The 23,856-nt window shown below is 36.8% G+C and overlaps 1 protein-coding gene across 3 annotated transcripts in view; it reads right to left on the bottom strand.

The window, feature by feature from the left end:
* The window catches only part of SIAH1 (siah E3 ubiquitin protein ligase 1), a 50,586-nt gene that overhangs the window by 22,366 nt on the left and 4,364 nt on the right, over nt 1-23,856 (bottom strand). Inside the window, exons 1-2 of one of the 3 annotated variants that reach the window (XM_064519586.1) lie at nt 10,276-10,468; nt 3,340-3,401 (exon numbers count right to left, since the gene is read on the bottom strand). The exons of 1 other annotated variant lie outside the window; for it this stretch is intronic. The gene's annotated coding sequence lies outside the window, so the exon portion shown is untranslated. Of the gene's footprint in view, nt 1-3,339; nt 3,407-10,275; nt 10,469-23,856 lie in introns of those variants that run through there. One more of the 3 variants, XM_026102204.2, reaches the window with a different exon arrangement.

Genomic DNA, 23,856 nt, shown 5'->3' with positions numbered 1-23,856 from the left:
AGTCTAATCCATCCCCCTGCTCCAAGGTGGATCCAATCAGCTATGCCTTCATTATTCCTGACAGGTGCTTGTCTAAACCACTCCTAAAAACTGCTGTAGTAGAAATTTTATAGCTTTCCTCCTAAACCTATTCTAGTGTTTATCTGTCCTCACCATTGCAGCATTTCTCCCATGATGTGTAACCTAGACTCCCATATTTTAGCCCATTCTTGAAACACTTTTTGACTACAAAAATAGTTTTTCCCCTTTTCTAATTTTGAAGACTTTAATCTTCAGTGAATTACATCAGCTCCTTCCATCTATAGGTCACCATTGCTTGGCCTCTGATCAGTCTCATCTCTTTTCTTTGTGTATTCTGCAGCTGTTCCTTTTATCCTTTTCCAACTGCAGTTCTGGAACTGGACACAGTACTCCAGCTGAGACCTTTTTCAATGTGGAGTAATACAGAGGGCTATACAGGAATACTGATAAATTAGCAGTATCGGTTTATATAATTGCAAACAGCTTCAACTTTTCAACATTGATTTTTACTATTTATCAGTTTCTTGAGATTACTTTTGTATGTGCTGTTTAGTAGGAAAAATATACACTGCCACTATGGAAATGTATCTGTGGTTGATAAAGTTATATATGTATCTAGACCTGTAGTTTAGTGTGATTACCATATTTCATTAGTAGACAATAAAGGTCATAAGTCTTCAGTTTCAGATTATATTTACTGGTTAAAATAACTTTATATGCAGGTAGTGTACAAGTTAGCAGTTAAAAGAAAAATATCTGCATATACGAGATTATATAACAATTTGTGAAGCTCGTTCTCCAGAAACTTTTCCCAAATATATTTGCTGTTGCTAGCTTCTCTCGTAAAAGTATATCCAATCAAATTAAAACCATTTTATAAGCATTGATCAGCTCACAAAACATTGCACTAGGACATTCACCATTTCTGTCTTACAGATCAGTAAATTAGAGCAGAGAGAGCTAGTTTATCAAAGTATGCTGAGACTACATTATAAGACATTTTTTCTTCTCTAAGCTTTAGACAATATTCTCTTTCTTAAAAGTACTTTTATTTTGTATTTATTTAGTAAGAGGGATAAAGCTTTTCACACTATTTGTTAGCTGCTACAATATTTTACAAAGTTCATGTATGTTATTGTAATATAGTATTATATATATCAAGTTAATAGTGATATTTTATATGTTTTTGCAAAACACTGAGAAATTCTTTGTTGCAAGAACAAAGTTTTCTAGAAAACAGCCTATCAGCAAGACATGACAGCTTTCTCTTACGGTGTTTTCAGCACTTGAGATTTAGAAATACAATTGCCAATGGTTGCTAAACCAGATATTCAAATTTTGGGAGTGCATCTAGTTTCTTGGGCAGAAGTACGGATTCTGATCATTCATAGTAACAACTTGATCCTGATAGCTCTGTGCTTTAGTCCTAAGCAAAGCATCCAAACATAAACTCAATTTTAAGCTTTCAAGTAGTATCACTGAAGCTAACAAAAATACACATGCTTAAGTGAATTTTCTACTTGCAGTATTTTTAAGAGTCTCAAAGTAATAATGAATTTTTGTGCATTTTTGAGTATCCTATTCTAACTACTTTATTGGGTCGAAATGAGAATGTTCAGCCGTTAAGAAAACTGAGTACGTAATGTCCGAAAATATACACTTATTTGAGACTTGTGTAAGAGAAGTACCTGAAGGTAACATAGTATGCTAATTAGAAATTAGCAATTACACAAATTACAAAAGGACATCTAAGATAATCATCAAAAGGTTAAACTCAGTATGACTTCACAAGAAAAATGCTATTCTCCATATGCCAAATGATACATGTTATTTACAAAAGTACAAATAAAAGTATTTTTATCCCCTTTTTTTTTGTCTAACCACTTAATATCTCCCCCAGAAATGTTACGGTAAAACATCCCTTTAGATGCATTACTAATAATTTCTGTAGTCCACAATTTCCCAGTGTCACAGAAAAGGAAGATGACAAACTTTGAAAGTTTGTCTCAAACATCCAGGAGTGCTCTTAAAGACAATAATAATGATTGACTAAGACAGAAGATCAGTTACTGATGTCTCTCTGCAGCAGGATGACTGTTCATTTATATTCTTCACTGCATACACTGCAAAACTTTTCTATTCCCAAACTTTATTTAGGAACTCTCTGATACCAGAAAAAAATGAAAGAATACTACAACTACTTACAGCAGTTCATTAAAATATATATTTTTTCAGACAAATGCTGAATAGTTATTTCATGTTTTGACCATGAATTTTGTATAGTAACATTTTTTATATTCTGAGCTAACAGTATTTCCCCAAGAAAGCCGTTTGGGCTACACTTAAGACCTTCATATATAGACTGTAGAATTAAGCCTTCTTTGTAAAAGTGTACAGAGATTCTCTGAAATATGTATGATATCCTACTTTTAAGTGGTAAATCTATATATATATATATACATATATATATACACACACACAGAGTATTTCAGACTCCTATAATTTTATCGGTAAATACTTTACATTACAAAAGGCTTATTTTCTTCCTGAGGGCCTACCTCTAATATATGTGGCACTCAGGCAATTCCCTCAAATTCAGTTTCCACTAAAAAAGGGAACAAACAAAACCTTCAAAATGCAAAAGCTAAAGTTTCAAAAGGCAATAAATAGAATACAAAACTTAATATTTAAAATAATAAATATTTCATTCTAAAACCAACATTACACTAGACTGGTTGGAGTTGATGGTCCTGATGTACCACTTGACTTCACTGGATGTACTCATAGAAAATGTATGTTATAGGCTATTATTAATTATAGTGCAGCTATGTACTAAGTCTTCAAACATTTACAAGACAGACAACTTGAAAAAACAGACTGAATTTTTGTATTTGATAATTATCACAATCAACTAATATAACTGATCTCAGTTATTTTATGAAGAAATATTTTTCTTTATTGCTTTTGTTTGAATGTCATGCATTTGATTTATTTACAACTTATGTCTTTTTCAGGATTTCTAAGAGGCTGAATTAGAAAGAAGAGGCAGAAGACAGGTTTTATAGAAAGATTAAGGGAAGATGGAAGGTTTTCAGTTTAGTAATGGACACTTAGGGAGACAAAAATTAATCCTTTTGAGGTGGAGAAAAAGCTAAATGCTTTTTTAAAGTTATTTTTGGGAGAAAGGTGCCTTGTTATCTTTTAATTCACACACACACACTAAAGTATATTACAGAAGCATTTTCAGAAATGGAGATTTCATGCAATACCAGATCAGTGAACTTTTCAGGAGCACTGTATAGCTTATGTAAGACTTACCTTCTTCCTCAGTTTCATCCCTTCTGATATCTAGGCCAGCATTTTGAGATTTCCTGGCTATCCTAGCATACAGGAATCACAAGATTAGGTTGCACACATTGATTGTTTTTTCTTTACATAACATTTACCTAGGAAAAAATGATATATATCAATGATACGCTATCTAGCAACCCTGTGAGTTCATAGAGCTCCATAGAAAGACTTCTGGTCATCATCTCTCTAGACAATTATTACCTTGCAGTTTTAGGAGGGAAGCACGTGGCTGTCTGCCAAAGTAGATGAAGTAATTCATCTAAATTCTGCTATGGAACAACTAAAAGCTCTGATTTTCAAGAGAGTAGTAGTACACTATTAGCAACACAAAGAGCCACACAAGCAGTGCCCTCCTGAGGATCAGCACAGATGCCAGCAGAGGCTTAAGACCATCAAGTTATTTCACAAGAGTCCGTGACTAGTCATTAGATGAAATACAATTCCAGTTAGCACTGCCCTGATTCGGATTCCAACTGCCTAAATAAATTTAAAAGCCTTTAAAACCAATGCAAATCTCCTGAATCACCCAGTTCTTACATATGTAAATAACCAGTCGTCTTTGACTCCACCCGAGTCAAGAATGAAATATGTAATTATATAATGTTTAAAATGCTACAATATTGGAAAATTTCTGTGGATATGTAACGCACTTGATACAATATACAAATAATTTTAACTGTATGATACAATATACAAATAATTTTAACTGTATGACCATTCAATAAATGAATTACAAGATCATAAACTGATTTGAAAATGATGAGAAACATGTACAATAACTTCTCTCAGTTTTGAAACTTGAATGGTTCAACTGTGGGGTTGAACAAGATCAGAAGGGGTTTTTGAGGGTTTGCTTTTGGAAAGGTTTTTGGGAGGTTATGCCTGGGTAGAACAAACTGGTCTTACACCATGCCCTGAAGAAACACCTCACTGGGTACTGATAGGCAATGAGAGAGAGTACCAAGTAGTAAGCCCTCCATTAAATACATGCATTTTCATTTTTTAAATCAGAGACTACTACCAGATCTCAATTAGTACGACAGATAATCTCTATACACAGATAATGAGGTGGTAGCTAGAGCTTTAATATTATATAAAGATTTCTGAACCAAGCTCAATGTCTTTAATTTAATCCAGAAACAAACAACAAACAGCATATGCAAACACCTTCAGCTGGCACAGCTAAACAAGTTAGGCAACAAGACACTTGCCTTTTCAAGAAACTTTCCAAGAGGTATTAAAACACAGTCCTGTATCAAGCTCCATTTTATGTAATTCTTATCTAAATTCTCACAGTTTTTGCTACATTATATTGTTACTCCTTGGTTCAAACAAACAGCCCACATTTTGAGCCTTCCCAAAATATTTCAATCAAGTGAAGAAATTCATTGGAATTAAGTTGGCCTTTGGCATAATCCTACTTATTTATGAAATAATTTGCTTGAACATCTTGGAGGGAAAAAAGAGAGAGGCATCACTTTCCTTGCTTAAAATTTCCTTTCCTGCTTTTATAAAATAGCAGACACAGGCTTATGGCTGCTTGTCAAGTTTTCTGATGAGAAAACACACATTAATCCCCATTTTCTACACTTGCAACCAATCCGTTAAGGCGTATGATTAACACCTTGCTCAGATCCTGCCACGCTGACCAGTTCCTGCTGCGGTAGCTCTCACAATGCACATGAATGTTTCATTGTGCGTCTCCTCAGCCTCCACTCCTTGACTGCTGCTCCCAGGCCCATGACGGAGCCACTAGCGTTTGCCAGCGTAACAGCATTCTGAGAACACCTCCAAAGAAAATGACTGTGCTTTCACTGATGTGTTTCCTCTTCTTCCTCTAGGCATATGAAAGGGACAAGAAGTCTCTTCGTTTTTGTTTTCCACATGAATCAGTAAGAATGAAGCTTGGACAAGGAAGGAAGGTTTGCATGCAGCTTTAAATGAAGGGAGATTAGTGAGAGGTTTGATTTTTTACCTCTTGCTAGTAAAAATTTTTTGACAGAGTTCTGGTGATCAGCAAGACACGAATGCAGCAAGGTCATACAGTACAGAAAGGGTCCACTTTACTCATGTTCCTGTTTAAGATGTATTTAAAAGTCATGATTCTCACAGATGTGTTGTCATTGGAAATATATCTGCAAATCATACACTGGCTAAATATAACACCTTACGTTAGGTGTTGTGAAAACATTGCAAAGTAAGGGTACTTATTATCAGATATCCTTTGTCATGCAACATTCCTTTTAATTTTACTGTGAGTTTAGCCTGAGCAGACACCACAGCGAGTGTAATGAGGTTTATAAAATTGAAGGGGGTGCCTCACTGAGGCAGCTCTCGGCCACAAAGAAATCTGATTACGTGCATTATCCCTGACTTTTCTGATTTACCGGAGAAGAGGGAAAATCACAAAAGACAGCATTCTGTTTTTCACACCTGAGTACAGCGAAAGCCTGAGGCATTATAATGTTCTTTGATACAAACACCTATTTTATACTGCAAAAGTCTTTTTTTCATGCTCCTGTAACATCATTTACCACTGTAGCACCTCTTGTTTCCAGCCCTCCCCTAGGCTGCCGACGCTGCACAGGAAAGCTTTTGAGTCACAGGCTTCCTTTTATTCAGTGAGGTCATTATAGCAGTGTTATCCCTGGTCTCAAGAGAAATATTTTTGAAAACACAGTCTGGTTTGCAACAAGATAATTCAAAGAATGTAATACGACAAGAATAGGTTGGCCATCCCATTTGGTATGGTGACACTGAACATCAATAACGTCACTATAATTTTCCCTATACTCAGAATGCGTCTTTTTATTTTTTATTTATTTTTATTTTTATTTTATTTTATTTTATTTTTAAGATTTGTCTCAGATGTGTGGAGAGGACAGCTCCTTGACTAAAGTGGAAGACTGTCTTTTTTTAATGATTAAACTTAATTCATAAAACATTAAGTACATACACAAAAGTAATCCTAAAATTAAATATTAACTCTCTTAGGCAGTTATAAATAAATCTGTATTTGTTTGTTTTGATTATTTTGCCCATTTGCTTAAAATTAAATACTCTTCGGAAGATCATGCATTTGCAGAACTGCCTGAGAGAAAATTTATAGCTTGTCAGCTGCCTAAAGATATCATCTTCCAATGTATTTTTGGGTGACATGGTAACAACATTCAGTAAGACATTTAACAGAAATCCTTTGCAAGCTCTGCCTGTGTTCACTGTGATTCTGCTTAAAAGTTAATTTCTCCCTAAATTAAGGAAAGCACGGTGTTTGAACATCTGCACAGTGAAGTGCACATCCTTTTAATAAGTACGGAGCAAACCCCGCTCTGGCTGGCGCGGGGGGTAAGGGGAGGCGCTGTGCGGCGCGGCCGTGACCGCAGGGGTGCTGCGAGCCGGGGCTGGATTCCAGCAGGCACACCCCAGGGAGGCACTTCGAGACATGGCAAAATGCTAGAGCCCTGTCTGCCTGTATGGCCTGACGTATGGTATTAGGAACACCTACAATATCACCATGTTCTTTTAAAAAAGATGCAGTTGAAGGCTGTATCATAACATATAGAAGCAGAGGCCAATGAACAGTTTCAGTTTTGCTCCTTCCTACTATTTTGTATTTAATCATGCTTCCTTAAAAATTTATGAAGAGAGTGCTAATGGAAGAAAACTCTAGTTTGTTCAAAGGAACAAAAGCTCTAAAACATGGAGATTTCTTGCAAGAAGCTATTCCTGCTGTTAGACATCCTACATGTTTAGAAATTTTGGACTACCATTAGAGAAAGCCACTGCTATAGCAATACCATCAATTGTCTTTGTACGTATCCTGAACTGCACTGTTTGGGGACTAGTTTTAAACAAATTGACTCCAGTAGAGCTTCAACACAGATTAATCTGTCCCTTTAGTTATCATATGATAGACAATGATTTTCATAATCAAAACATTTCATCAGTGAGCTTCCAATAAACGGCCCTTAGAAGTGTATTTCTTTCTTGAAAGGTTTATTGCACTATTCGGGTTAAACTTCTAGAACTGTCTGTTGTGTTTTTCAGGTCTTCCTTCTCCTTTGCTGGGAAGTCCATTAAAGAAACTGCTTTAAACCATGGCCACTTCTAACTTTTTACTCCACTTTAACTGATGTTTACTATAAGCTCCCTGCTCTTCTCCTGATTTTATTGCCGTCTTCCTAATTACTGTATAACAATTAGGCATTGAAAAGCAAAAGGGTATCCGGGGTTGCTACCAAGGAGAAAGTACCCCCTGGGAATGAGCAGCAGCCCATGGCTGCTGCATCTGCTGAATTCTAATGGAAATTAATTTAATCTAGTTAGAGGATAGACACTGGGATTATTAGTGCCAGAGGCCTTCTAAAATGTATACAGGTTTAGTGCCAGAGGCCTTCTAAAATGTATACATAAATTCTCACAAATTATAAATTAAATTTATCTTTGCAGCTTTCTAGTTTTGTGACTTTGTTATAATATGGCACTTAACCATTACAAAATCCTTTTACTATGCAAAACTTTTTTCAATAGCATTTTATACAGTGCAACCTGGGTACCAACACAATCTCGAGCTGGGTGGCAGGGGAAGGCACCTGTTTACCTCAGTAGTGCTGAATACATCCTCTCAGCTACCTATAAGCTTGCATGCATCGAACCTCTAACAACATTGAAAATACTATCCCAAAGTCTGCTCGCCCCAAAGGGAAAGACAATGAAAAGACTTATTCATATCCTAGAAAGGAAATAAATCTCTACTGAGTTCATCAATACAAGTTAAACTGGGAGGTTATAAATTACTACCTCTTGTGCTGATGGAAGGAAAAAGAGCAGGCAAAAAAAATGAATCTTGCCCCTAAAATTCTTGGTGTGACTGAGGCACTTTTCTAAGCCATTACCAGTTTGTTTTCTTACCTTCATTTTGAACTGCACTTATAATGACACTGAAATGTAACTATTGTTAGCCATCTTAAGCATGTTAAAAATGTGTGTACAAACTAACTTCATCCAACAACCCTAAGCAACGTTGATTTCTCTGCCTTTCAGATCAGTTGCTATATGCATTTTTGCTGTATTAGCAGAGATTAACTTAGACAAGTGCTGTAACTATGCAGTATTACTCATACAGACAAAATCCCCCCAAAGTTACAAGGCTAATATGAAAATGTCATTTGCAGTTTTGGAGATGTGACCTATGTTACTTCCTACATCAAAAGGACTGTATTATCTACAGCACAAACTATGAGTAATGTATGCATTACACTGTGTTTATAATCTGCCAAAGTTCATTCAGACAGGCATAATTTGAGAGTATCCTTTCTAATAAGTCTCCTTTTGAATTTATCTAATAGGCGTGGTACCAAACTTCTGTATTCTAGAATACCTTGCGTTCAGTGAAGTTGCAAGAAAAGCAGAACAGGACCTGGACTCCTGGGTTTCTGTTTCCAAGAGCAGATTCTGTATGTCTTTGGGGAAGGTGGAACAGTTGCTGCACTTCCCCCAATTGCAGTTTTTCCTTGTCTGTGTGTGTGCACAGAAGTGAGACTGGTGTGTTTGTTTCCCTCCCCTCCCACTACCTGCAAGAGGACTAGGAAAAATCCAGCTCTCCACGATTGCAGCTCATGGAGTAATCCTACTAAGCCAAGATGTCTGAATGGTGATGAACCATTTCTCATCCTTTTGATGCCACATTTGAGACAACGTACAGGGAAAAGCTGTGACGTTAGCCACAAGCAAGCCCTGTGGCTAAAGGCACACATACACAGTCCAGATGCAGATGGCTCAGTTTCTGTGATGGAGGACTGAATTTAGTTCTTTCCCCCATGCAATTTGCAGCTGATAACCCCCTCAGGTTATATGACATGGAAGTATATTAGTTAAAAACATCTATGTCAATTGGACTTTCAGAGATCTTGATCATATTTACGTGTTTCTATTTGATTTGTCCCTTTACATAGGTAAAGTCGTAATAGTATAAAGTCCAGTTTTACACTAGGCTAAATTACAGAGGTAGTTCTTCTTTTATTAATCACACTCATGCCTAGCCACGTGCCAGGACTGCAGCATGCTAGCTGCTGCATGAACACAAACCTAAATGGACAGTCCCTGCCCCACAGAGCTTACCATACAAAGTGGGAGAGAGAAAGGAGCGTACAGACAAAAGAAAGTGGCAAGACAATAAAAGTTAGCAAAGTAGGAAGTAGTTTTAGTGCACTGACATCTTGATCTTTATCCTCTACTTTGTAGGCATGAAAAAATTGGAAAAAACAACAAAAAACCAAGCAAACGGTTTACTGGGATTTGAATGAAAATCACAGAGAAAATTTTGCAGATGTTTAAATGTGCAAAACCTGTTCTGAAGCATGAAAACCAGCATATGAAAATGTGAATCTTCTAACTGAGTAGTTAGCTAAAAGGCATGGATCCTACTGTGCTGAGGTTACTGGAGGAGGGATTTAATGATTCTGTACCATTCAGAGGTGATGGACAGTAAGGAGAGGTTGTGAGTGGATTTAAGGAGGAATATGGTTTGTTTGATACAGTAGGCAAATCAAAACTATTAGAGAGTGATCAAAGCTGCTGCCTAGGGGAAAAAAAAAACAAAAACAAACCAAACTTCTCAGCAAGGAGAAAAGTACCAGAATTTGTTCATTTGCTATGAAACACGGATACATGGTCTTAGAAATACAGCATTTTTTATGGCTGACGTTACTGCATTCATTCTGCAGTGAGTTACAGTACTGAGAACCAGCTCTCACAATGTGGTTTTGGAAAGCATTTCACATTCACCAGCTACGTGTTTAAACAGAAGAATCCCCCGGCATCACCACTGGCTTACACACAGATTCACTTATACACACTCCATTTTTCATGAGGTGCCCACATCAACCGTATAACATTACTTACCAGAAGAGCCTTGCTGACTTTTTCTCCACTGGCTTTTAGTAAGACAAGGCTTCAGTTTCCTCAGGGGTATACCGTTTCCTCTTCGTGTCCCAAGGCACAGAAGAGCAGCTGCTGCCTTTCCTTATATTTCTCTGCTCGCTGTAGGGAGTAATTTTCATGCTTGGTGTGTAATACTTTCATTAGAAGAGATCCATTTCAGGTAGAAGATCTCTCTCTGGCTTGGGGAAAAAGTTAGGTTATTTCTTTTGCTATATCTCTAGCCTCATGAAGCAACTGTGTTAGGTCTTTTCAGCTTGCTGAAAGTCTAGGCTGAGTTTCATCTGATCTTCATACATTTATGCTTCTGTATAAACAGAGTTACATACATGAACTTACACAGGACTGATTACAGCTTGTAAAAGGCCTTGCAATTCCTACAACATTGGAACTGCACACGTCAGGAAACACTCATACCCCACGGGTGTTGTAGGAACACAGCCTCTACGGCCTCTGCAGCAGACTCGCAGAGAGATTTGGAGGTCGAGCATGAGCTATAGGCAAATAGCCCTTTAGGCTAACTCACACCTTGCATTTAAGAACTGTAGGTATCTCTGTCCACCTGAGAGTGCTGCAGGAGTGAAGGAGAAGCTCTGTGGACACTCTGCATCCTACACCAAGCTAAACGGAGAGAACAGAAATTGCTGTCATAATTCTTCTGTATGTATGTGCCAATGTTCTGAGCTATAATTCAGAGAAAACCTCCCATGGATTTCAGTGGTTTGTAGAGAGAGTCTAAATGTTAAGCTGCTTTACAGTTTTCATCAAGAGTTTTGTACATCGATTCTGCTTGATCTCCATCAATACCAATGTAATTTGATCAGATCTTTGGGAAGCTCCCCAGGCACTTGCTGATAGTCCTCATAAAAAGTTCTGTTTTATTATATTCCTCTACTGAAACATGTGCAGGAGAACTGCCTTAAGTCTTCTGCATTTTCAGGAGGAATTTCTAACAAAGCCTATGTTAGAATCTCCAAGCCTTTAGCAATTTCAGTCTAATGGACAGACTAATTGCTGAAGTCTTTGAAAGGCTCAACCGGAAAGAGATTGCTACGTGTAATTTAATTTATCAACTGTGCACATACCTTTAGTTCTCTGTAGGAATTAAGTAAAGGATAACAAAAGGAATAATATCTCTTAAAGCAATACATTTAAGTGGCTAGGAATTACCACCCACAGTTACTGCATAATCCATCATATTTTGCTTCTCTTATCCTCTACATACTACTCTTATCCATACATACTACTGAGAAGCCTGCCTGGATAAATGGCAAGCAAAGATAACTTGTGAGAACAGCTAGGACCACTGATGCATACATCTGGATATGCACAGCAGAAAATTAAAATCATCATTGGCATTCAGGTTCTCATTTTGCTCCGCTGACCTTTATATGAGGATTTGGCAGGCGAGTTCCAATTTGGTGAACAGAATATAAGAATCTACACAATCAGAAGGGACCTTCTATGTTTAAGTGAGATGTTGTACCGGATAGACCATATATACTCTCTATATTCTATGACTTCTGTTCAAGAGGCTGCAAATCCATATTAGATTCTTTCATTCACCTGAGAAATGAAGAACAGTGGTAGCATCTGGGTATCTTGCACTTCCCTAGAGTGTAATTTAAACAGGAAAGATGATATTTTTTCAAAAACACAACTGAAGAACTTATAAATGATTAAATAACAAGGTTTTGGACATGGTCTCCTTTCCAGTCACCACAGTCTAATTTCACCCACAGTAAGATCCAAAATAATTTTATTACTAGAGATGTAAAATATACTGCACATCTGTAAATTAATTGGGAGGGAGGGAGGGAGGGAACGTTTTCATGTGGCTCACACAGGAAGAATGGGGTTATGATAAATACAGTCACTACCCACTCTATTCAATAGCACTCTCCAGTTTAACAGATCTGGAGTTTTCTGGCTACAGCACTTCCAGCCCCTACAAATGGAACAGCTCACAATACAAGTTAGTAACTTCTTGGGTAAGAGCTCAGCAATGATGCAAAGAACACGTTCATCACATTAATAAATTCCTCTTACACACATGAAGGCCATAAAATACATCTGCAAATGTAAGTCAATTTTGAATACAGAAAAAGACATACCCTCTAGGCCTTCAAGAGAACATGGATGCAGCATCAAACAGGACAAACCACTTTTTGAACATTATATCACTACTCACTACTGTCTTATTTTAACTTTCTGTATTGATTTGCTATAATCATCACCCTTCTCACTTTGTCATCAGTGAAGTTACACAGTGAAAATACATTCTGTAATTAATATATTGCTCTATTGTGGAAATTTATGAGATTGCCGAAGTTAGTACTATAAATTATAGTATAGGAAAATGTCTACAAGTGAACATCATCAGCCCAACTGTCATCAAAATCTCTGAATCACATCTCATAATTCTGATTTTCCCCTAAAATACACCTTGCTTTGCTTCAATATTTTTTTCTAGTATTTTGAGGGGAGGAGGTGTCAAGGGTTCAAAAGTGTAAACCAGTATAGATTTAAGTATGCCATGCAAAAGCACCTTATCTCTCAGTATCATGCAAAGCAGACATATTCAGCTACGTTAAAACACAGATAACTATTTCCCCATTATTCCTAACAGAAAGTATGAGTGATTGTTTACACTAAATATAACCGTATTGTATCAGATGAAGAAATATGCATTTATGTCAAACTGAGGAATATTTAAAGCAACTTTTTTTCTTTAAAGATATTTTCCTCTTAATGTGTATTTTAACCTTGACATGATCTGGGAAACCAACCAAAAGAAAAGAACTAAACACTTTTATTTACACAGTGATATGCTGCCAACAAGTGTTGGATATGAAGACCAGGAGTCAAGTTCCAATCTTCTGAGTGAAATCCACAACAGAAAGCAATACCATCACTTCACATTTTCTGGGAACAGTCTGTCTTTTTGCTACCCATTTTTCAGCTCTCCGTCAATCTTCTGCCACACCATAATGACCTGTTAGCTACTGCAGAGTATTCATTATTAAATAAGGTCTTGCAGTGTAAGGTCTTGCGTTATTTGGCTTGATGTTTTTGAAGCCTCATTTGCAAAGTTAATGTCATTGGTGAAAGACTTAGTCCTGGAAAGACTTAGTCCATTGGAAAGAAAGACTGAGCTGTTATACATACCATGTAGTAATTTCACAAGTGGTATTAGCTACATCATCCAAAGTACTTCCACACTAGTACAGCTATGTTTATATTACGTATTTTGCCAGTATTAGAAGAAAGTATAAGTAACAGACACTCACTCTATGAGCAATGAAACCAATGAAGCCTGGCTTCCTGACTGGAATTTGAGCACCTGTGGCATCCAACCACTTACTCTCATGAATACAGTGAAGAAAAAAATTACCATTGAGGCCTCTATCACTTTGGTAGAAACTGGACAGTGGTGTGAAAGTTCAGAGGTATAACTTGAAAAGGAGCTGAAAGAGGGCAGAATGTCTTAAACCTAATTTCACTAGAAAACAAAGCAAATCTTAATATTTTGATGGTACAATAATCTATATTATAGTGTGAATCAGTATTTAAAAAGAGCAACCATATTTGTAGATACACATACTAAAAAACATTTAATAGTAATTTAATAAGTATGATCATAGTATTAAAAGAGACAATTAGGAAATAGAATATGTTAACCTTATTTTCAGTATTCTGAAATATTTGAAGTATTTTATTGATACATAAAATGCTTCTTAAGAAAATATATTCAATATATTCTGGTCATATCATCAACTGCAAACATCTGTGTAACATGTGATTCACACAGAATAAAAATAGTAGATCTATAAAAATGCTTGCTCTACCTTTAGCATACTATACTCCTACAGTCCACTGCAGAGAAAGTTTAAAGGTTTTAAGGTTTATAGCCTTAGATCTATTTTTCAGAGAGTCCAGGAGGTCCTTAATTTATCTTGAAATGTATAAGCCAACCCCCCTTCAATTGCTGCTAAATGTTTTCCACCATTCTTCTGCTGGCATTGCACTCCCTTCCCAGAACTGGAGCTTAGCACGCTGCAGACATTAAACTTATCTTGCCCCATGCACGGGGCCAGAAGAAGTGAACGCACATTTTATTTTAATTTCTTTACAGTCAGCTTGTGAAAAAGGTCACTGTGCAGAGTACTGGGGTCAAAGCCCGTTGACACAAATTGCAATGTTACTCAGGTGCACAGGGATGGAAGTTTACACAGGAAGTTTCTGTTCTAGTTTAGATGTCAGAGGAAGGCCATACACAGCAGAAGTCCCTGTGACCGGTTCAGTTGAACCTAATGAATGAGCTGATTAAAAGCTGGTGGAACGATATCTACTTTCTTCCTCTACGTTGCTTTCAAGAGCAGTAAGAGCATTATGCAGTAACACAGAGATGCTACGGATGTTGGGACTGCCCTTCTGTGAGCACAGCCCCCAGCCCACACACTGCTTTAAGTTCAAGTCTATCCCAGGACAGGCCTAGCCCAAGTCACAGCAAAAGCTATGGCAGTCCCACTTCCCATCTTGTCTGAACAGATTACGCTATATGCATTTTTACTTTCAGAACCTTACAATTTTTACTTCAGCCACACTCTTCCTCCTTGGTATATGCCCCAAGGAATATCTGTAAAGTTTGTTTAAAAGAAGGGTTATTTATATGATGCCTAATAGTGGCGTATAACTCTATACAGAGTTATATACTATGATTAGCCTCTGTATTAGCATATATTTCTAAGGCATATATGTGCAACTTTGACAAGGGATCTAGAATTAGTTTTTGTATCCTAGTACATGCAGAAATAAAACTGTAAAAGGCAAAGTCTCCCCAAAACACGCCCTGCTCAGAGATTGATTGCGCTGCCTTTATTTCTCATTTTGCAGAATAGTGGAATATTCCCTGTCTCTCTAGCATATGTATTTATTAATATTTCCTTTTAAACTCCTATCCTCAGGAGGGGGTTTCCCAAAGGAAAGGCTTCCAAATAGTCCCATGTCAACTTATGACCCTGAAGCAAGCTAGCTGACATGCCAGTATCTTTCAAGAGTGACATATCTATTCCCATGACATATGAGCACCTTGAACTCAGTGTTATGTAGTCCGAATAGCAGGCATGAATACATTATGATGCAATTCCACTGATTTAGGAGGATTGCATAGGGGGTGTTTTTGATTTATGGAACTCAGCAATATTTTCATGTCTATTTTGAAAGTGTACCAGAGAAAGGCAAAAATTAGACTGCCTGATTATCTCCATTTCTATTTTTCCCACTGCTACTACTTTGACAGATGTTAGCTTTAAAAAATGGAAAAACTTCAGCATGCCATGAGGATACTATTCCCTTAGAGACTAGCATTCTCTTCCCTGTTTCTTGCACTCATCTGTAATACTATAGCCATCTTTATCAGCAGGTCTTCTGAATAACTGCTATATTCTGAAATAATGACACTACCTTCTTTTTGTATTTCCACCACCATATACTGACTTCCTAAAGTTACATAGGTAAGGAGTGAGTATAATCACAGTATGGACATTAGAAACAAACCTATTTACATATAAACATATACACATAAGATTTACATATTATGGGTAATATAAATATTAACAGTAAAATTATCTTTTGTCCCATAATAAAAACATCTTCACTATGCATAAACAAAATTTCTCTTAAGAGCCACTCAGAATTTTCATCAAATTAACTTTTTTTAAACAATGATATTTAGGCTCTCAAGTACATAATTCCTACTTCTAGAGTTAAAAACCTGTGTTTAGAAAATGTTATTCTGAACAAATAATAAATAATTAAAAAGGGGGGGAATTTTGAGTTGAAAACATTCACAGAAAGACAAAAAGAAAGACAGAAAGAAATACAGGATGGTAAGTGTATACTTTTGTGGATGATTCTTAGAAGTTCACTGAACATTTTATACCTTCAGTTTCTAGTAAAAGCAATTTTATAGGATTTCCTGATTCAGCAGAAGGCTTGCAGACAGTGTCCAAAACTTGTCCTATTGCTGAGTGCCAGAAAAGGTGAAGAAAAGGATTAAATTAGGAGAGTTAAAAGGGATGACCTATAGGAAGAAAGTAGTAGTCATTAATGTTGCATTGCAGACAGCAATAGCTATAACAGTATTGACTCTTGTAAACCTTTTTCTCTTTGGAAGAGTTGTAAATATACCAAGAATTGTAGTCATTGGAGGACCATGATTATCCCAGCTTTGCCTATCACATCAGTAGTGGGGTAATGGGTTTTGGCAGAACAGTGGATTAAAGCTAGGAGTACAAGGACATGCTTGTTGTTATTTTCCTTGTATTCACTTTCATTTTTTGACTCAAGTCTCTGCTACAGCAGCAGAAAAGGAAAGCATCTTTCAAATGAGAGAAATATTATTTGTATACACATTTTTTTCCCTAAACTTAATATGTAATATTTGTACAAGCTTTTTGTTTGGTAATATGAAACAGATGAAAGTAGGAGTTTATATATGAGAATGAGACATAAAAATCTCAGTCTCATGGGGTTTCCTCTGCAGGATTCAGAACACTGCCAGTGTTGACCTGACTTGTCTCCCACTAGCAGACCAGAAAGTCGCACATAAATATGCTTTTAACATGCTGTGCTGGCCAGGGCAGACCCCCCGCCCCTATCATTTTATCTTCCAATATTATTTGTCCAATTTCCACTAATGGTGCATGAGCAGAAGGGACAGGACAAGGAAGTGTGATCCACAGCTGGTGGATCTGGAGTCATCTGTTTTCAGAGAAGCTATAAAAATGCTTAAACCTTTTATATGAAAGAAATACTGCCCTATTCTTGTGCAAAAGCAGCATCAAATGTGGCAGCTTTGCTCATAGAAGCACAGAATTTAGGTCAAATCCCCTGCTCAAAGCAGGTGCAAATCGATCAGGTGGATCAGGGCTTTGTTCTGTTGAGTTTTCCAAGGACAAAGCTCCTGCAGCCTCTCTGGGCTCCTGTTCCAGTGTTTGATTGCCTTCACAGGGAAAACATTTTCTTCATATCTAATTGTAATTTCCTGTGTTCCAGCTTGCATCCATCATCCCTTGTCCTATCACTGTGCACCTTCTGGGAAGGATCTCCCTCTGTCTCCACTACACCTTCCTAGTAGATAGCTGTAGATAACAACAACAAGGTTTCCCCTTCACCTTCTCTTCTGAACAAACGCAGTTCTCAGCCTCTCCTTGTGTATCATATGCCTCAGCCCCTGGTCATCTCAGTGGCCTTTTGCTGAATTAACTCCAGTACATCAATATCTTCCTTGTACAGAGGAGCCATTAAGAGGTCTGTATTGTTCATGCATCAGCCAAACATGTTTCAATCAATGACTGTGAAGGTTTGAAATTCATTCAAAAGTCACAGTAGAACATTTTATAAGTGGGTCCTAAACTACCATACTTTTGCATTTTATCTCCTCCATCTTGGACAAAGCTCTTACATATTAAATCATGTATATTGTAGCTTGTATCAATACAAGAAGCTGTCAAACTTCTGTTTTCTAAAGCTGTTCTGCTGGAATTAGGAACTGAAAACTAGGACACTTCCTGTGCAAGTCTTACCTTCACTCACAGTAAAAAGAAATATTAACAAGGACATCAGGACTCTGAAAAGTGTCATAGCTTTGCTGTCCTAGATTTAAAAAGGAAATAGCAATGCTGTGTCTGCTAGGCTGAGACTGACTCCTGGGAGCCTGAAGGAAAGCAGATGAAAAGCAACATTTTTTAAATGACAGCACAGGATTCTAAATTTAAACCTCCAGATAGAAAGATCTTGCAAAGATTTTAAATGATACCATAGCCTACTTTTAGAAACAAGTATTTTTTTTAAGTGCTATTCCTATATAGAAAAGCAACAGCACGGGGATTATGTAACTTCAAAAAATACATAAAAGGTCACTGTTTTTCACCTCAAAAAAAAAACAAAAAAAAAAAAGAAAAGAAAAGAAAAAGAAAAAGAAAATGTGGTGCAGACACCAGCCTTGCTTTGGCTGATGTTGACAAAAGCCAAACAGAGCAAGGCTTCCCTTGCTCATGCTGTACCTTGCAAAAAGTGGTTCCAATGGGGCACATGCAAACGGAGGCGAAGCAAGGCAATGGCCTCATGCCAGCTCGTGTGCTGGAGCAAATACTGCTTCTTTCTAAGAAAACACTGCATAGATCCCTGCATAATACTGCACCTGCATCTGTCAAATACTAACAGAATGCCTTACATTTTCTCTGGATGGTTTCTGAAGCATTCAGAGGACCTCTGTGGCTCCAACAGAGCCAGGTCACGGGCAATAAATAAATCAGGAGCCTGCTAAAAATGTGCCCTCAGCCTATTAATATAGTTTTCAAACCGCTTTTTACCAGGGGACACCTGGCGGCAAAATGGGGATTCAAGACCCCTAAATGCCATATTAAACTGCTGACTAGAGTCCACAGATATTTACATTTCAGATACATTAGCCTGCACTGTAGGCACAAAATCTTTGACCTCATTTAAGCTACTGCAAAAACAGACACACAAAGATGGCAGTGAAAAACATACCTAAAATTAGAAATTGAGGTATTCAGACAGCATGTGTTAAATGCTGTTTTATTCACTGTGAGAAAGGGAGTGCTGGAATCAGGAAGCTCTGTAAAAACTGAAGATGGCTGTGGCTCGAGTAGTGAGAAGGAAGTGAGAATTAATCTCCTCAGTCAGCCTACAAGCAGCAAAATTCTTTATATTCTTTACATATGATTCTCCAAAGAGCCCAAATTGAAATTGTGAAGATTTTCAGCCACTGGCAGCTAGCTAAGGCTACTGGTTAACAGTGACAAGAGCCAAGCGACCTGCTGCAGATCCTTGTGTAAAAAGCTGCAGTTTGCATGGAAGCATCTGACCTTTGTTGAAAGTCACAGCAATGTAAACAGAAAACTTCTCTTTCCACAATGAGTACTTGCTTATCTAGTGCAAATCCCCCCAACAGATGAATTCAAGTACTTTTACAAAATCTAGAGAAACAAGACCATAGCTGGAAGTGACCTAGCTCACAAAGAAGCTACGCCCATTTATTGTGCTTTCATTCAGACTTGAGGAAATATTCAGAAACCTTATCAATTCCACTATTACATAGTGATTCAAGAACCTCAGGCATCCTTCTCATTTCCCTCTCCTCACCAAAAGAGGACTTTTTTTTTTTTCCTCCAACCGTCCTACTGCCAATCTTAGTCTATCACATTCAAATTTTATTCATTGTAACACTGACTCCAGCCTGCTGCTTCCTTCAGCTATTATTTGGTTCTTGTTTGCAGTCTCATTTTTTACCCTTAATTTTGGGGACAAAAAAAAAAAAAAAAAAAAAAAAAAAAAAAAAAAGATGTTAATGATGCATCTCCTCGTATTTTGGACTTTTGCCATGGATGTTGATCAATATAACAGGTGAAGCTCTTATATAATGCTAAAAAAAGAAAATTCTTAAGAAAAAAAAAAAAGGCGGCTTACATCCAAAGCACTTTAGAAAAAAAAATCTCTGCGGTTCAATAACATCTCAGAAAAAATACAATCTATGCAAAAAACTTGAAAAGGAAATTCATTTTCTCTGAAATATTGCCAACAGCACCAGTATTATTAGTAGTTTTCTGAGGGATAATGTAATACCTGAAACTCCATAATGATCCAACTAATAAAAACAACCAAAATGAAAACACAGGAAGATGAGAAGGAAAAAAAGCACTAATAATAAAGAAAGAATGCACTGTTTTCAACCGTCCTGCCTAAGCTTCCCCCCGCCCCCTTTCTTTAAATCTGGCTCCTCAACACTTAAAACTATTCAAATGGTGTTGAGCAGCTTGCCTTTTTGGAACTTTAGGTTATCCAGAGGTACAATGGGCTAAGAAAAGAGCTAGAAATAAATACAGTGACATTAATGCAAAGGAGTCACAGAAGATAATGGACATGGAAGAGTCTGCTCCTTTTCAATACAACATTTAGGAAGAGACAAAGTAAATACAGCACAATTTCAATCATTTAGATGCCAGGAAAAAGGATCAACTGTGTTTGAAACAAGTGATTTATTATGGTTTATGTACAGTCCATGTATGCACCCACATCCTCCTCCTGGGATTTGGATACCAATGCCACATGGGCTTTTACCTACAACAAACTTGGAAGAAGGCCAAGAACAACCTTCCCACCAGCCTTTGATAGCTATGTTTTCTGTCAAGCCAAGGAATATTGCAGAGGAACACTCAAAAAGTGAATGTATTTTTATGCTCCAAAAATTTGGACTCATTATTCGTGTAAGCAAAATCTCAAAGAAAAGCTCTCGTAAGGCCAATAACCAGTGACATTCACGTAGTTCATGCATAATGAATAGATCCTCCATCCACGACCTGCACAGCCCTACTGCTGTATCATACAATTTTTAAGAAATTGTTAAAAAAAAAAAAAAGAAACCCAAACATGGAGCCCTTTAAATTGATGTTTACTGTTTGATTTCTGAACATTATTATTTTTATATTTTCTCTTTCCTGCCAGTTAGTAGATATTTATATTGTTTCCCCTAACACTGGGATGTTTTTAGTGAAAGTGAAATACCACATCTGAACAAATATATCAATAGTTGGCCCAGTTCACCAGCTGGCTCTGAAGAACTCCTCTAATTTTCTGGGATAGTGAGGTTGTAGGCTTTTGAGATCACACCTATAGCTTTCAGTTTTCAGAAGGACTGTAAAGCATACACCGCTTCGAAGTATTTTAAAAAATTATTTACACAGAACGAGAACATAACTTAGATCCGTTCTGTTACGTAGAGGCAGTCGGAGTAAAAGCGAAATACCTTAGAGCATCTCAGATTGCATCGGATGTTTAAGTTTAGGCAACTGAATCATGCCCCCATAACCAAGTCCCAAGGCGAGGGGAAGTGGGATAGAGCGCACAGGCTTTGTGCCAAACCTGCTCTATGTCTGAGTTTAAGCAGCTGCAGAATACTAACTGTATACCTTATGAGGATGTAGCAGTGCTTAATTAAACCTTATATAACACTTCCCACAGTTATGAAGTTTTACAAAATTAATCTTTATAATCTCTCTGTGAGATATTTGCATTTATTAATTTTACAAATTGAAAAACTGATTATTTGATTTCCTTCACAAAAAGGACTATAAAAGTACAAGAAATCAGGATAGGAAATCAATTACAGCAGTTTATGCTCAAAGCCAGCTTAATGCAGGCTGAAGTGCATGTGTTCAAGTAGACCTGTCCCCACCTCCTTACTCCCCACAAGGTTTTTATTACCTACGCTTCCTATGTTGTTTATAAATTGCATAACGAACAACTTGACCATCCAATTCAAATTCAATCAAGAAGGCCCTTTACTCTGAAGTTACAGCTACATTATAGTGGCAGGAGTTAAATTTGTTCCCTAACTAGTCAACGATACTATTCTTCTCCATGGTTACTAACACTTATGGACAATAACATAGATATTATGATTATCAAGGCATATCTGCTTCATGGATTCATGACAACGTTGTCATTTCACATAGTATTCAGTACCTCAAGGGAGATTTGGTCATAAAGGACCAAATTTACTCTTGAAGGAAATAAATTGGAAGTTTACCAAAGGCAGAAGATGCGGCCTGTCATACTTGTGTTATGTCATCAAATAACAAACAACAACAATCAATTCAGAGTGAAAACTTCCACTGTCTTGGATTAGAGATTTTTTACTTTTATATCCGTGCAATGTTTCCCCTGAATGTTTTTGTACATCTGGATTATAAATGCTATGATTATGATATGGTATCAGCGTTCTGCATGTGAACTTGAAATTATTTTTCCTAATTTTTCTTAAGATAATTAATATTACAAGGCCCCTATTGAATATGAGCTAGTTGAATTGATGGTAACTTTATCTCAGAATAGTAATGCAAACGAAGTATTCAAGCCTCCAGACACCTATTGCAGTGCATTGGAGAGAGGCCAGTTCTCACTCACAATGTTCTTTCACTAAATTGAATCCAGATGTTTACATGGAATAAAACATTAACAAATGTCTCCCAAGGGCAGCGAATCATTATTGAGTGCTTTAATAACCTAAACTAAAAATTCTTTAAGGTGACAACTAGCCGTTAGCCAGAAAGATACTTTGGTTTATTTTACTTTATATTTTTAATAATGCAGGGTGTATTATCCTAATTTAATTTCAGCTTGTCATCAACAAAATACTTACCTGGGATAATTGTGAAAAAACTATACAACAAAACATTTGTGAAAGCAGTAATAACTTAGTTCTAAGCATATGGTTCCAATTTTTTCTTTTTTTCTATAAACATAAGTTACTTGTAGTTTTATTTTCGTAACACAAATCATATCTTTGAGAGGGAGAGATCTAGACATAAAAGAAAAGCTATATTTATGTTTTAAAGCTTGGCTTCAATAGCACACCATTTTATCCTTGTAACAACACAGTATTATTCAACAGTCTTCCACTTCTTGAAGATTAAATTCATAGAGAGGCTATTATTTAATAGGATTTTCCTGGAAAGATGTTTCATCTATATGTTTTTTTGGAAAACTGCCTGACTCTCTCTAAACAAACATAGCTTGTTTGTCTCTGCAGCTTGTAAACATAGAAATCTGAAGTCTAGATTTAAATAGAAGTACAGTCTGAAGTTGACCTATGAGGACTGAATGGCAAGTCAAGGAAGGAAAAAAAAATTTTTTTTTCAGTATGTTCAAGAATACAGCAAGGCAGCATGAAAGTCTCATTTACACTTCAACTTATTTCTTTAGTAGTTTGTTCTTATTTGCTATAATAGGAACTTGCAATATTCAAGAAGTAAAGTTATCATGCATTTTATTACTAAAAGTATTGAGGATTAAAAAGCATACTAAGTTTTCTTATGTTCTTTTATTTTATTTTTCTTTCACTTTCTTGAATGCACTTACCAACCTGTATCCTCCCAGTCCAGATATAAGCCAACTTCCTGTCCTTAGGGCTCAAAGGGTGATTCATGCCCACAGCTCTCATATATGGGAGTCTTGTCCTGACATGCCACTAAGTTTTTAGTCAAAAAACCCTCCTGTGCTACTAAGACATACTTTTTTTTTTTTTTTTTTTTTTTAAACTCAGAACAACATCCTAACAGAACCTGCCCCTCTTCCCCATCCCAACTGTTGCAAACATTTTGTATGCAAGGATTCCTTGGCTGCCTGATTTACCTGGAGTATGTACCACAGCAAAATGGTAAAAATGTGGCTGTATCACGCATAGAAATCTGGTTGAGAAACTTGATGAGAAAGTATTTTGTGACCAAAAAACTTGACAAGTCCATTAAAATGCAATACATGGACATAAAAGCTAGAAGTCTACAAAAGGTATTAATATTTCTAGAACACCTTTATAAACAAATGCTGTGAGGAATTAAGTTCAAAGAATCATCAATGGTGCCAGATACACTGGAGAGTCTAACTATCCTATTTTACATCTCTCTAGAACAGGAGATGGAAGTATCTGAAACGTGTTAAAAGCTTTTAGTGGATTTG

This window comes from Dromaius novaehollandiae, chromosome 13 (assembly GCF_036370855.1).
Source record: "Dromaius novaehollandiae isolate bDroNov1 chromosome 13, bDroNov1.hap1, whole genome shotgun sequence".
Lineage (NCBI taxonomy): Eukaryota > Metazoa > Chordata > Aves > Casuariiformes > Dromaiidae > Dromaius > Dromaius novaehollandiae.
This window is presented reverse-complemented; position numbering and strand designations above follow the sequence as displayed.